The 15,898-nt window shown below is 40.7% G+C and overlaps 1 long non-coding RNA gene across 1 annotated transcript in view; it reads right to left on the bottom strand.

The window, feature by feature from the left end:
* The window catches only part of LOC123606772, a 238,143-nt gene that overhangs the window by 18,185 nt on the left and 204,060 nt on the right, over positions 1-15,898 (bottom strand). The window contains exon 4 of the long non-coding RNA XR_006716494.1: positions 12,144-12,251. This is a non-coding gene — a long non-coding RNA (uncharacterized LOC123606772). The remainder of the gene's footprint in view (positions 1-12,143; positions 12,252-15,898) is intronic.

Here is a 15,898-nt window from a genome sequence, read left to right on the forward strand (position 1 = left end):
ACGGTGCCTACATCATTCACTTCACTGCATCTCATCACGTAGGCATTTTATCATCTCACGTGATCACAAGAAGGGTGAGTACAGTACAGTAAGATATTCAGGTATCTTGAAAGAGAGAGTCCATATTCACATAACTTTTATTACAGTATATTGCTATAACTGTTCTATTTTATTATTACTTATTGTTAATCTCTTACTGTGCCTAATTATCAATTAAACTTCATCATAATTGTGTATGTATATGAAAAAACATAGTATGTATAGGGTTCAGCACTATCTGTGGCTTCAGGTACTCTCTGGGGGTCTTAGAAGTTATCCCCTGTGGATAAGGGTAGAAACTACTGTATTTATTACCCTTTCCAGTAATTGCTGATTTTATTGTCCTTCCTCCCTACTTGCCAATAGGCAATGTGAGAGAAGCTGTGTAGTTCCTGATATATAACCTACATTAAATAAGTAACAATAATGACAATAGTAAACTTGTTGAAAAAAATAAGAGAAAACCAGGATAGAGTAATTCCATGAAATTCAATGGACAAATGTGTTCCAACAAGGGATAATTAAACAGTGCCAGATGCTGGTAGACATGTCAGGGAAGCAAAGGATTGAAAGGTATATGTGGAGTTGGGCCATTAGGAAATTAGTAGTGACCTAAGAGAGAGCAATTTAACGATGTGGTGGAGCAGGGAGCAGCCTGCAGAGGGAGGAGCAATGAAAGGGAGAGGAGAACCTGGAGCAGCGGTTTCCAAAAGGCTTGGCTATGAAGCAAAAGAGAAGCCAGGGAGAATAGAGCACCTGGAGACAGAGTATGTGCGTATGAGGCCGGAACTCTGGGGGGTGTGCCTGCGTGTGTATGTGAGACAGACAATGCGTGTGTGTCTGTGTCTGTCCAGCCATGTCTACATGTAGCTGTGGGTAAAGGTACGTCTGTGTGTCTCTCCCGAAGTGTGGTGTATATGTGTGTTTGTGACAGGGTAGGGTGTGTAAGGTGGAACAGACTCGAAGGTGTTCCCCGGTTGAGGAGGAAGGGTCAGTGGGAAGCGAGAAGTCACCAGAAAACCTGTTAAGCCTCAGGATGTGACCAGAGAAGGAGCTCGGAGGGCTGAGGTTTCTGTGAGTTTTGCCTGTGAGGATTTCTTTTTACTTGGTTTTATCATAACCCACACACTTAAAAAAAAATTTTTTAACGTTTATTCACTTTTGAGAGACAGAGAGACAGAGTATGAGTGGGGGAGAGGCAGAGAGAGACAGAGACACAGAATCTCAAGCAGGCTCCAGGCTCTGAGCTGTCAGCACAGAGCCCGACGTGTGGCTCGAACTCAAGAATTGTGAGATGCCGACCTGAGCCAAAGTCAGATGCTGAACCGACTGAGCCACCCAGGCACCCCTATAACCCACACACTTTGATTGTGTATATTGTTTCCCTAATTTCTGTCCTTATCTCTCCCTCCCACCACCCCTTTCCAGTCGACATGGGTCTGGGAAAACCCGGCTACATTTCCCTGTCAGTGAAAATACTTGAGTGTCCCTAAGACAACCAATCATCGTCTCCATTTTTACTTATAAGACACTTTTTGTGCTATCATATAGACAGAGCCTGAAAGCAAATTAACAAGGGATGCATTTATTCGTTGGAAGTATTAGCATATTCTAGATATGCTATACATAGATTTAGAACTTCTGAATTAAAAATGCAGGGGATAATATTGTTTAAGCCTCTGCTTCTGGTTTTGAAACTTTTGATATTTGTTCATTCAAAAGGACATTGGCAGGATTCAGCAGGGGATGTTGAATTCATATTATAAAGAGTACCAAGGACAAGTAAATGAGTCAGCCACTGTTTGCAATTTGTCGCTGTCTAAATTCCTGTGACATGAGACTTACCGAAAAAATTTTTATTTTCTTAGAATGCTAGAAAAGAGGGAAAACTTTGAGCAATGTTTTCAAGAAAATGTTTTTGCTCTGAAAAATATCACACACAGAAAAGAGAAAGGTTTTTATCTTTTATTTTCACAGCAAATCCTTTTTCAAAGGAGCTATCAGAAATATTCTGGCCTTAATTTAAAAAATAATGCTTGAACTTGAAAGAAAATATTTTTGCTGAGTACTCTTTAAAACTTCATTTTGAAGGGTGCCTGGGTGGCTCAGTCGGTTAAGCGTCCAACTTCGGCTTGGGTCATGATCTCACGGTTCGTGGGTTCCAGCCCCACATCGGGCTCTGTGCTGACAGCACAGAGCCTGGAGCCTGCTTTGTATTCTGTGTCTCCCTCTTTGCTCCTCCCCCACTCGCCCTTTGTCTCTCTCTCTCTCTCTCTCATAAAATAAACATTAAAAATATTCATTAAAGAAACTTCCCCCCACTTCCCCTTGGAATCCATGCGCATGTAAAATATTCACAAAGTGCCAAATGAAATAGAGTCAAAAGTAAGTCTTCTGACTCCCACTCACCAGGTCTCCACCCTAGAGGTAACCACTGTTATTAGTCTTTTGTGGCTTCTTCGGGACATATTCTCTGCCCTTACACTTGCACATATTTACATGTTTCCCTCCATTAGTAGCAGGCTATATACACTGTCACCTATGTAGCTTTTTTTTATGAATGGTCCTTGAACTAGAAAAGTATAAGAAAAATACTACCAGACATCCCCACCAGCAAAGAGCATTGGCCCATAAAGGACCAGTGAGATCTCCACCTCCCCTTCCCTTCCAGGCATTAACATGCACGGAGGCTTCTGTTTTGGACTGAGGCACGAGGGAAGAGCAGGAAGGAATTTGGGGCAAGGAGTGTCTGTGGCTGGTGCAGAGTTAAGGAGGAGAGTTATTTTATAACCTTAGACTGGGTAATATGCCCAAGGTCAGAAAAGCAAAGGATTTATGGGAAGTAGGAGATGGTCAAAAGTTAATTTCTGGGAATAAGAGCCATTTCGAGTCCTGGACACCAAAGGCCACACACAATTGGAGAGGAGGCCATTCCCCCCACTTCCCCTTGGAAACCAGCAATGATCTGACACTCCTCAAATCTGCAGGCAGACAATGTGGAAAATTATAAGCCAGAGTAGGAAGGGAAGGAAAAAGCAGACACCACGCAGTTACAGACTGGTTTGTGGGCATTTGTGTGGCATCCTTTTGGGGAACTCCCAAAAATAACTTGGGGACACTTGGAGATGTGCTAATTACTAGTCATCAAAACAGTTGGAACTCTTACCATCATATTTTGCGCATAAAAATAGACTGCAACTTTATTTTATACTCCCAATCTGGTGAGGCTCAGAAGACTTGGATTATATGTAAAACATGAAAATACTAAATATACAACATATGCAATACCTTGTAACAGAATGGTGGGACAGAAATTTTGATTTCAAAACAACAGTTACCTATTCCAAGTTGAAGTGCTGAGCCAGGATTGAAAAGTAAGAGACTGAGAACTAGCAGATAATTTTTATACTCCTCACTCTTATCAGGAATGTAGAAATGTAGACAAGAGTTTGAAATATAACTTCTTTTTTATTAAGTTTTTTTTTAATTCTAGCCAAGTTAACATACAGTGTTATATTAGTTTCCAGTATACAATACAGTGATTCGACACTTCCATACATCACCCTGTGCTCATCATGACAAGTGCACTCCTTAATCCCCACCCCCTATTTTATCTGTCCGCCCAACCCACCTCCCCTTTGGTAACCATCAGTTTGTTCTCTACGGGTAAGAATCTATTTCTTGGTTTGCCTCTCTCTCTTTGTTCCCTTTGCTCATTTGTTTTGTTTCTTAAATTTCACACATGAGTGAAATCATTTGGTATTTGTCTTTCTCTGACTGACTTATTTCACTTAGCATTATACTCTCTAGCTCCATCCAGGTTGTCGCAAATAGCCAGATTTCATTTTTTTTATGTCTGAGTAATATTCCATTGTGTGTGTGTGTGTGTGTGTGTGTGTGTGTGTGTGTGTGTGTACCACATCTTCTTTATCTATTCATCTATCAATGGACACTTGGGCTACTTCCATATCTTGGCTATTGTAAATAATGCTCTTATAAACATACAAGTAAACATTTATCCCTTTGAATCAGTGTTTTGGAATGTTTTGGATAGACACCCAGTTGCATGATTATTAGATCATAGGGTAGTTCCATTTTTAACTTTCTGAGCCAGTTTTTGACAGTGGCTATACCAGTTTGCATTCCCACCCATGGACCATAAAGATTCCTTTTTCTCCACACCCTTGCCAACACTTTTTCTTTCTTGTGTTTTTGACTTTAGCCATTCTGACAGGTGTGAGGTGATATCTCATTGTAGTTTTGATTTGTTTTTCCCTGATGATGAATGATGTTGAGCATCTTTTCATGTGTCTGTTGGCCGCTGACATATAACTTGTTAGGAGGGTATCTTAGGAGAGCTTTACTGAGAGTCTATGTCCTCTACAAGGGCAGGTTCTGAGGGATGCCTGCCCCTCACCTTATGCCACGTCTTTAATCAGACCAGCAGGAGAATCTGACAGGTGTTCTCCACGGTTGAAAGACACAGTGGGCATATAACTCTCCAGAGAAGTCTCCTGGGTGAGATTGGCTGCAACAGACAAGCGGAAGAAGTGGTGTAGTAGGAGCCATCAGCCTCCTGGAGTTCACTGGGGCTAACAACAGGTGCGTACTTCTTGTGGGTGTGCTGTGGGCCATTGGTGAGAAAGTTTGACCCTGGAGGCATCCTAGGTTCTTTCCAGAAGGGCTGCAGAGAGAAATTAGAGGTGGGTATTGCTGGATTGCTAGGGGCTAAGGAACGCATAAGAAGCCAGTCAGCACAGAAAGACCCAGATCCAGAGAACTTCAGGTGGCTGATTCCTAGCAAATGAGTGGGTTTTCAAAATAACCCATAAATGTGTTCCTCAACAGAATCAGCTTTAAGCAGCAACCGAGTCCAGATGGTGCTGCTACCACATGCCTGGTCAGAGGACTCTTGTTCCCCTTGACTCTCCCCTGCTCTCCAGCAACATCCACTCCATGCTTGGACAAGCAAGTGGGGAGGAAGAATAGAACTGGATGAGAGGAGAAGCTGACTGACCATACTCCAGGGGTGGAGGGAGGCTTCAGCTTTTAATCGTGTTCTGAATCTTGATTACCGCATGACGCATGATGGAACATTTTAACTGAAGTGAGACTATTTAGTAACTAACAGTAACTGTAGTGACCACATATTTCCATTTCATTCAAGGGCAAAGGATAAACTGCTCTACTAGATATACAAGGATGCAGTGCTGCACGATCTCACTCCACACGCGGTGTGTTTATGGCTGATAATACTCACCTGTAGAAGTGGGGCAGAACGTAGACGACATTCTTGACTTCTGCATTTTCTCTTCCTATCTTCCGGAGGTTCTTCAAGTTTTACTTCCTTTGCATGAATTTCTTTTTTGCGAGGGCACTAACACTTCCTGTCATGGCTTTTGTATCATTTCTTTCCTCCTTTTATTCTCTCAGGCTTTCTTTCATTGTCTCCGGCACTGCTCTGAGAGCTATTAGCTTTCTTCTCAGGATGATATGTTCACTCCCCACAGTGACAACACTGGCATTTTCATTCTCTTCCTTTAGAGGGAACATCCCAAGGATATTGCCCTCTAGCACCTGTGAGCACTCAAGAGCTAGGGTAGTGGCACAATGACTGCCAGAGACAGGTCAACACCTCACAATTCACTCGAGGTATCTGGCTACTTGTTGAAAGTGAAATACCTGTAGTTAGCTGTGTCTAAGAGCAATCACTGTGGATCCTTCCAACAATTTAAATCAGGCCATCATTTTGGCAGACTTAAGGCTCTAGCTTATAAACACCTGCAGAGGTATGAACACCAGACTACTGGCTCTGGAGGCAGGGAAATGAGCTTCAACTTCTATATCCACTGCAATATATATTTGTGCAGGCCTGAGATGATTACTTCTCTGAATAAGGAGGATAGTGATACCACCGTCCATTAAATGAGATAATAAGCATGGCATGTTTAGTGCCAAAATGCTAGTGATAAGGAAGCATTTGCTAGGTATTTAAAAATGTTTTTTAAATATTTATTTATTTTTGAGAGAGAGAGAGAGAGAGAGAGAGAGAGAGACAGAGCATGAGTGGGGGAGGGCAGAGAAAGGGAGAAACAGAATCCGAAGCAGGCTCCAGGCCGTGAGCTGTCAGCACAGAGCCCGACGCAGGGCTCAAACCCACACACAGTGAGATCATGACCTGAGCTGAAGTCGGACACTTAGCCGACTGAGCCACCCAGGCGCCCCAGGTTAGGTATTAACTATTATATTTATAATCCTGACTCATTTTATTAATCCCAGATTTATCCAACTCCCAGGGAATTTATTATTCCCAGGCTCTTAGTTACTTCTTCCTCTTCTTCTCTTTCTTTCCTTTCTTTCTTTTTCCTTCCTTCCTTCCTTCCTTCCCTCCTTCCTTCCTTCCTTTCTTCCTCCTTCCTTCCTTCTTTCCTTCTTTCTCTCTTTCTTCCTTCTGTTCTTTCTTTTCTTTCTTTCTTTCTTTCTTTCTTTCTTTCTTTCTTTCTTTCCTTTTTGGTCAATGGCACTTTCATTTACATAGGTTTTTCCTTCAAGGCCAGGGACTTCTTAATGATCTGTATGTACAGGAAGTTTAAATGACTTGCAAATAGTAATCCAGAAAACTGTGTCCTTGTTGCACACAGAATTGATTTCCCCTTCCAACCTACCTTAAGACTAAGGCTGTAAGATGGGAAAGGGCATGGTTAAATTATAAAATATTAGTTCAATAGGATTTCTTAAAACTTCTGCTTCTCTTGGTTGATGTTTCCCATTTTGTCTTCCTTTCTTATTGGTTCACTGCTGAGCACATGGAGAGGTTTAAAAAATACTTCTTGACATGACAGCTGCTTTGGACTGTCATTTCTAAGTCTTCATTGATGTTGGAATCCTCAGTATATTCCCTTCTCATAGCCATGTAGCACTAGAATTTTTTTGGCTCATGGGAAGACTACACATCTCTTCATTCCAGGTAGAATCAGGATCTCAATTTGCATACTATTGATATTTTTGCTCCCTAGTAACTGGTGGAGAAAGAAAAAACAGCATTTGGAAGAAGATTTGATCCCTGAGGACCTTCATTGTGGGCTTGATGGATGGATGGATAGATGGATGGAAAGAAGACACACCACGTACCTCAAGAGGATTCAAGAACAGAGCCCCTCCCAGAGGTGAAGGCAAGTACACAGCTCATCAACCTTTCTGAATGCTACCTGGTTCTATCATCATGTCAGTTATGCTTTATTTCGCGGGGTTAAAGCAGAATTTCTTATAAAGCAAAATAAGATCTATTACGGTTTGGAAACCCTTTGAAATAGTAATAATTTTACTTTTAAAAAATGTTTTAAAAATATTTATTTTTGAGAGAGAGAGAGAGAGAGAGTGAGAGAGAGAGGATGAGTGGGGGAGGGGCAGAGAGAGAGGGAGACAGATAATCCAATGCAGGCTCCATGCTGGCAGCACAGAGCCCAACAAGGGGCTCAAACTCTCTAGCTGTGGGGCGTGCGAGTGGCTCAGTCAGTTAACCATCCCACTTCAGCTCAGGTCATGACCTCGTAGTCTGTGGGTTTGAGCCCCACATCAGGCTCTGTGCTGACAGCTCAGAGCCTGGAGCCTGCTTCGGATTCTCTGTCTCCCTCTCTCTCTGCCCCTCCCTTTTGTCTCTCTCCTTCAAAAATAAATAACCATTAAAACAAATAAATAACTCTCGAGCAGTGACATCATGACTTGAGCCAAAGTTCGATGCTTAACTGACTGAGCCACCCAGTAATAACCTTACTTTTTAAGTGAGATATACATATCTCAAAGCAGGGTGGTTAAGTTGCCTGCTTGATGCATGGATACAAATATTTTATCGCTTTGATGAGCAGCTGTCAGGGAAATTGTAGGCAGTTGGAGAAATCTTTACAATGTTTTCCTGCATTAAGCCAGGGCACTGTGTGTTTCTTAGCCCATGGTTTAAGTTCTACTTCGGAGGGAAAAAAATAATAAATTTAACAAATATAGATTAATGATGATAAAAGTTTAAAAAGTTCCCATACTTAATATTTTATTCAAATAGTTTTGGGTTAACTGACTTGCAGTTTTTGTTACTCTTTCTCATCTGCCACACTTCGCAGCAAGAAAACTCATTAATATGCAATGTTTCTATCCCTTCGACTGCTTCCTCCTACTGTCCAAAATATATTCAATTCAAAATCTGTTTAGTCAAGCAGACATGAGGAAGAAAGAGAATTTCTATGGTGTTTTCAAAAGCTGATTTGTGGCAAAATCATTTTATTTTATTTGTTCAGGCCTCAGAGAGGGGAGTCTAGAGAAAATTTCCCTATGCCATGAGAGTCTCCCAGGGGAGCCAAGAGGGGATGAGCAGGAGGTGGCCTCACAGCAATTCCCCACAGACCCCACCCTCTCCTGTCACAGGAGGGTCACAAGGTGCTCCATCTAGACTCAGATAAGCTGAGGTTCAGCCTTCCCCTACAAAGACACCCCGAAGTCACCAGGGTGTCGTCATGGAGTCTTTCCCTGCATTCTTCTTAGTCAAACAAGCTAGTTAGAAACTTGTTGCAGGATGACAGGATACATAGGTTAAATAAATTTTAATGAAACTGGGTCTTAGGCCCTCCTACTAGTGCTTTTTATGTTGCTTATAACTATGCTAACTGGTAATAAAATATTATCCATTCTTCCATCCTGACTCCAGTGTCGTGACCAGCTCGATACTTGGAATTCTCCCATTTCTCATTCAAGCTTTCTCATTAACTATCACTGGGATTTTAAGATCTATGCTTTTAAAAAAATTTTAACCAAGGTCAAGTTGAAGTAATTTTAAGTGTATAACATGTATTTCTACACACACTATACCAGGTCAATATTCAAATGAAAAACGAAAAATTAAATGCACTTCAGATGCAAGCAAAACCAAGTTCCACATTTCACACCTTTTCAATAGTTTATAGAACCAGCCAATCTTTCTTTCCTCTGTAAATTGCTTCTTCCAAACCCTGAGACTATAAGACAAGTAGCAGGCAGACTAGTTTACATTTGAAGTCACTGCTTCTATCCTTTTGCCATAGGATCACCTAATGAAGTAAGAATGTATATTCCCCAGGCGCCTGGCTGACTCAGTCGGTGGAGCATCTGACTCTTGATTTCAGCTCAGGTCACAATCCCAGAGTTGTGAGATCAAGCCCTGCATCAGGATCCGTACTGAGTGTGGAGCCTGCTTAAGATTCTCTTCCCTCTCTCCCCTGCATGCACTTGCTCTTTCTCTCTCAATTTAAAGAAAAAAAAAAAAAAAGAATGTATCCTCCTTAAATGGCCAGAGCTCTTCATGCAGGACAATACGTATCCACAATTTTGGCTTGTTGTTATTTCCTATTTTTAAATTAAAGTTTTCAATTTTATGAAAATTTAGAAACACGTACATCATTTGTAAAGTCAAATGAGGCATATTAAAAATAAGCAGTGCCTTGCTGGCCCTTTTCCCTATTCTGCTTTTGTTCACCAATGAAGCAAACCCAAGACCGAATCTTGACAAGGGGAGGACCAGCTACTTATGCAACTACAGAGCCAGAGGCGTTGAAGTGGGCAAGAGGCCGCTCTGGTCTCTTTCCTCTAAGTAGGTCATCAATGAAATTACTCAGACTGAAAATATTCCCTTCTATTTTTTTAGTTTTTTTACGGAAATTCCATAATCTCTTTCTACATGTTTTTGCAGTATTCTATTACCTGAAGAAGAAAACAGAAGCTTTAGAAAATAGTGATTGTGAACATGCCCTGTTTGTAAAATCTGTGGTAAGTAGAGTCGGTAGGAGATGGCTAACTACACTTTGAGGTGGCCATGAGAATCGAGGGACTGCTAATTCTGTGTCATTGTTACAAGTCTCTCGGCGCAAATGGATAGTTCTGTATTCAGTCCTCGGTGCCCATAGCACCCACTGAGAAGCCCTGTTCCAGGACAGACACCCCTTAAGTCTGTTTTGAATAACAGTAGACTTCAGAGAATGGGTGGAACATATGATTTGAAGGGCTGACTCTGTGAATCAGAACTTCAGGAAACCACAGTGAATTATCTGGCAATTAAGCATACCCCATTGATAGAGCCTGAATCCAGATCAGCCTCGGCCCTTTGCTTTAGGATTGGCAAAACGGCCCCTGGAAGCCCAAACAGTTTTGTTCTCGGGCCATGGTTCCCACCTACTGCCTTCTTCTCTAATCCCCTTTCAATGGGAGGTGGTATCAGAAATACCATTTCCGCTACCGCATTAGAAAGCAATAGAGCTCATGATGTTTGTCCTGTGTCTTCCGAAACCAAGCGTCTCCCATTCTAAGACTTTCAAACAAAATTCAAAACAGTGGCCTTGGAGCAGAATTTCAAGGGAGGCCCCTACAAAGCCCGCCAACTCCATGGTTTCCAGTAAAAGGAACTCCTGCTCCAGTCTTTTGAAACCTGGTTCAAGTAAAATACCATTCTCATACCAGAGTGTGAATCACATTTCCTCCATCCACACAGCTTCTATAGTCTTGCCAGAGAGAGCATTTACCCCTCCACTTCCTGATTAAAACACACACACACACACACACACACACACACACACAAAATTTGGCTGGCCTATTTTTAATATGCTAATTATCTCCATCTGTAAGTGCTTCCTAGCCTCTTTGGCTTTTCTTGGCCCAGCCTCAAATCCCAACCTCTCTTCCAAGGGAAAAAAAAATGGGTATCCGCCTTACGGCCAGAAGCCAAGGTGCATAAAGAGAGAACTGAACCCTTCAAAAACTAAACATAAATATGGTGCAAATTGGCAATCAGAGTTTTAACACTAAATCTTTTTAAAGATAAACTTTACACGAATTTACTCTTTTTCACTTGGTTCCTATGAAGAACAGCTCCCCAAGATATTTAAATCATGGAGACTCTTATGTAGACGTTCCCTGATATATAAGAAAAGCAGTATCAGCCCATCTAAGTGAAGCAGTAGACGCCATGATGTTAAGCCTCCAGGCTTTCTATGGGCCATGATTGTTTTGTTCGTGGACCTTATGTTTAGCTGTAAAGGCTACATGAGCTACCACATGAAACCTCATACTGTGTGATGCAGGAAATAACAACAACTTTGAAAAATGAAGTACACTTTCAAAATAAAATGTTTTCTTTGGCCCCTGGGAATCTGTTTTTAAGGTTGGGAGAGGAGGGATGCATCTTTAGCAGAAGCATCATTTATTTCATGCCTTCTGTTTAGGGAGGAAGTCGTTGGGGTAAGGCCAAAACTTGTATAATTTCCTGACAAATGTGTAAGGACAATCATTTCAAAAAAGCCTGTTTAACCACTTGATGAGAAGTGTGCTTTTTGTTTTCCTACAAATACTTTAGAAGTCAGAGAACGATTTTTGTGTGTTTTAACTGTCGAAAAGCTTCCAAAATCCACAAAACTATTTTAAAATTGGTCATATCTTACCGTTTTCACTCTTGCCACCGAAGACTGGTTTTGGCATTTAGCCAGAACAAATTCATGGGGGCAGATGCTATTGGTTGGAAGAAGAGAGTAAAACAAAATAGAAAACAGAACCCAAAGTGACAAAGACCCCTCCTTGACCAAACTGTGGTCGGATTCCTCTCAGCCTGCTTCTTGACGAGGCTTCCTCCTTGGCCTGCCTTTAGCAAGCATCCTACTAAATCAGTTTAGTGAGAATCCCTCCCCTTGATATTTGATCAAACTCCTCATCCCTTGTCCTTGGCATTAAATATTTGGCCTCCCTTTAGCAGGAATCCTGGTAAGCCTGCTTTAACAAGAATTCCCCACCCTTGATTTCTGAGTAATTTTCTATTGCTGTCTGCCTTTGCTATATTCAGAGTTCAACTCGACTTCTCTCCCTATTGTAATAGTCTTGCACAAAGCCTTCCTTGCCATTTTTAACAAGTGTCGGAATGATTTTTCTTTAACAAGGGATATGAATAGGAATTAAGACTGGAAAAAACATCAGGAATTTAAAGGTCCCAAAACTACAAATGCTCATCCAAATAAGTATTCCCTAAACAACCTTTGAAGGTTATTTGAACCTTAAAATTACTGTTTTCTAATATTTACTATTTAAAAAAAATCACTTACCTATGATGTCTTCGTATTTCTGCACATTCCACTGCCATCCCGAGTATGACAACACTTGCTGGTGTAACTCTCGCACACTTTTTGCAATTAACCATTTTCACCTCTTGTCTAAAAATATAACAAAAAAATTCCATTCAGTTACATGTATGCAAAAATATGTGTGCATGATTACAATAAAGAAAAGAAGAAAGAAAAAAAGCAGTTAAGTAAGGATGAACAAATAAAGTCATTTTTTCCTTAAAAAGTTTCTTTTGTTGGGGCACCTGGGTGCCTTAGTCAGTTGAGCATCTGACTCTTGATTTCAGCTCAGGTCATAATCTCATGGTTGTGGGATTGAGCCCTGTGTCAGCTTTGTGCTGAGTGTAGAGCCTGCTAGGGATTCTCTCTCTCTCTCTCTCTCTCTCTCTCTCTCTCTCTCTCTCTGCCCCTCCTCTGCCCCTCTCTCCCCATTTGCATTCTCTCTCTCTTAAAAAAACTTTTTTTTGTTAACGAGACTTATTGTGGTGATCATTTTGCAATATATAAGAGCTTTGAATCATTCTGTTGTACACCTGAAACTAATGTTATATGTTATATATATATGTTAACATATAACTTAATGTTATATGTTAATGTTAATGTTATATGTCAATCATGACTTGGTAAAAAAGTTTATTTGTATATTTATTTATTTATTTATTTTTTCAACGTTTATTTATTTTTGGGACAGAGAGAGACAGAGCATGAACGGGGGAGGGGCAGAGAGAGGGAGACACAGAATCGGAAACAGGCTCCAGGCTCCGAGCCATCAGCCCAGAGCCCGACGCGGGGCTCGAACTCACGGACCGCGAGATCGTGACCTGGCTGAAGTCGGACGCTTAACCGACTGCGCCACCCAGGCGCCCCTATTTGTATATTTAAACAAATGGATATGAGTAGCTTATGACTTGGGCAAGTCGTTAAACCTCTCCAAGCTTCACTTTGCACCTCTCATTTCCCCACAAATCGGAGCCCCCGAGTGGCGCATGGCAAGTACGACATCGACTGAGGCTTTGTGTTTTACAGGAATAATTTGAGCAAACTTTGTATCCTATTTACTTTACGTTTTAAGTTTTGCTTTCACATAAAAGAAAATAAGGCTTTAAATAACTGACCATGGAGAAAATCCACCATGTTTCTTCTGTGTCTTAGAGAGCACTCTAGCACCCCGCTATCCACCACAATTTGAAAAGCCAGGCACGAGATACATGCTGTGTAAGTGTAGGAAACGAGAGCAAACAATATGCAACACCCGCTCTCTTACAAAAGTGTTTCTCACTTTCAAGTCACATACTTAATACATGAACATATACTTCTTGCAAAAACTCAAGTTAGCTGCTTTTTACCCCATTCCCTTACCAGAGATAACCACTGTAAACAATTTAGCATTACTTCAGATTAAAAATGTTTTAATGTTTATTTATTTTGAGAGAGAGAGAAAGGGAGAGAGAGAGAGAACACAAGGAGGGGAGTGGCAGATGGAGAGAGAGAGAGAGATTGAGAGAGAGAGAGAGAGAGAGAGAGAGAGAATCCCGAGCAGGATGCAGTGCTCAAACCCATGAATGATGAGATCATGACCTAAGCCAAAATCAAGAGTTGGGCACTCAACCGACTGAGCCAGCCAGGCGTCCCACTTCAGATGTTTTTTAATTAATTATATATGTATACATAATTGACTTCCCCTTATAAATAGCACACTGAACACTACTGACTAATACAAAGCTTTTTTTTTTTTCTTAGTCTTTCTGAAAGAACAGTGTACTGTAATACAGTGTCCTTCTAAAGTCTAAACTGCTTTACCTCACTTTGGTTTTCAATCCACATTTATATTCCACAGCAATAGGCAGATGAATTTAAGGAGTAAATATTAACCCTGGCAGAAACTGTATACTAACTTCTAATTTTGTATGCTGTGGTATCTAAATTTAACAATAGGAATACTATCATATCTCTAATTTTATTTAACAATGTAATGAGAAGCTTAAGTGGATCTTTTCAAAATGAGATCTTAATTGCCTTTGTAGCTTCCCCTTGCTCTCGGTAATGACAAATCCATTATTCCAAAGGCAGCAAAGATCGTGGAACTAGAGTTGTAGTCCTGCTTTAAAACTGCCTGAAATTCTGTCCTGGGATTTTCTCTTTCCGTTTTTCCTTAAGGCTGTATTTTAAAATATTTATTGGACTTTAAAATTGGCTACATTGCCTTGGAAATCTGGAACCCAGAGATATCAGCCCCCAAAGAAAGAGGAAATGAGCATCTGAGTGAGAAGTAATGTACATGAACTGGGTCCTCTGTTGTGTAAATAGTGGTCTTGCCTGACCAGGCTTGGATTCAGATTTATCCTGTCCTTTTTATTGTTCCTTAAATTTAGCAAGACAAACATTTCCCCTAGCTATACCCTAAATCATATCGAACAGGTCAATTTGATTTGAGGTCATAAAAGGCAACGCAGTCATAATAAGTTTTTGCAAATGTACTGCATTATGTTTTGTGACCACTAGGGTTCTCAGACCAGCTAATTCATTACATTTGTCATCAAGTGGAAGGAATTCTTTAGGAGCTTTACAATGTTTAGGGGCATTTTTTTGAAGAAAATAATAGTCTTTTTATAATAAATATTCTGATTTAAAAAACATCCTTGCATCTATTTTTTTTAATAAGACTCTAAATTTTTGCTTTACGATATATTCCTAGAAGGGGATGCTCTGTTCTTCGTAATGTAAGACCCTCTTGCGTTCATGCTGTTCGAGAGGAAGAATCTGAGTAGTAGACTGATTTGTCTTTTCTCCTGCTTAAACATGCCTTGCTCATACTCTCCTCTCTGAAGTCACGTTCATCGCCAGCATCTGCAGTGGCACAGCCCGTAAACCTGCACGGTCCTCATGACAGCAGCCAGGACGCAGGGCAAGAGACATAGATAATTGTGTCTCAGAGGCCTGGATGGTGTCAATCATTAGAGCAGGTGTTTAGAGCCCCCGGTTGTGCTGTAGCAGCACTGAACAGTTCCCAGGGACAGTCCCACCCAGGTGCTCTTTAATACATTTAGTGTTTGTTTGTGTTTGTGTGATGTGGGGTCACCTGAAGTACAGGGTCCAGGGAAATGCTTAGTTAAGTATGCTGTTGCATAAAGGCCACTCCTTGTTTCAAAATAAAGAAAAATGACAATTTTAACTTATAGTTTTCAAGCAATATTTAACTTAAAGAATTTTGTCAATAACTGTATGTGTGTGGAGGCACAAGGAGTTTAAATTCCTTGTTTGCTTTTATTTGTGATGACTGATGCCTCCTGTATATGTTTACCCTTTTGAAATGATTACCAGGAATTCATAAAGGGTTCTCTTGAGAGAAACAGATATATAACAACTTATGCACACATGTGAGTTAACATAAAAGAAAAAGCCATTGTGAATTCAAGCACCAGATGGCTTCTATATGAAACCTCATCCCGTACATGACTGATTTTGGAATGATACAACTACCTAAAATGTAGTGACACATTCCAATTTCTTTGCTAGAGCTCCGGTTTTCATAGGATGTGTTGTAGTCTTTGGTGCTATTATTCAGGACACATAATCTCATTATCTGTTAAATTGATCAAAACATTAAGACTAGTGTTTTGTATTACTACACATTTTTATGAAAGTAGAATAAATTTAAATAATATTATGGTTATACATGGCCCGTGTTGATGGCATTTGTGGCTGGTTTGTAGAAAAATTCATACTCAGGGCAAAAA

This window comes from Leopardus geoffroyi, chromosome A2 (genome assembly GCF_018350155.1).
Source record: "Leopardus geoffroyi isolate Oge1 chromosome A2, O.geoffroyi_Oge1_pat1.0, whole genome shotgun sequence".
Classification (NCBI taxonomy): domain Eukaryota; kingdom Metazoa; phylum Chordata; class Mammalia; order Carnivora; family Felidae; genus Leopardus; species Leopardus geoffroyi.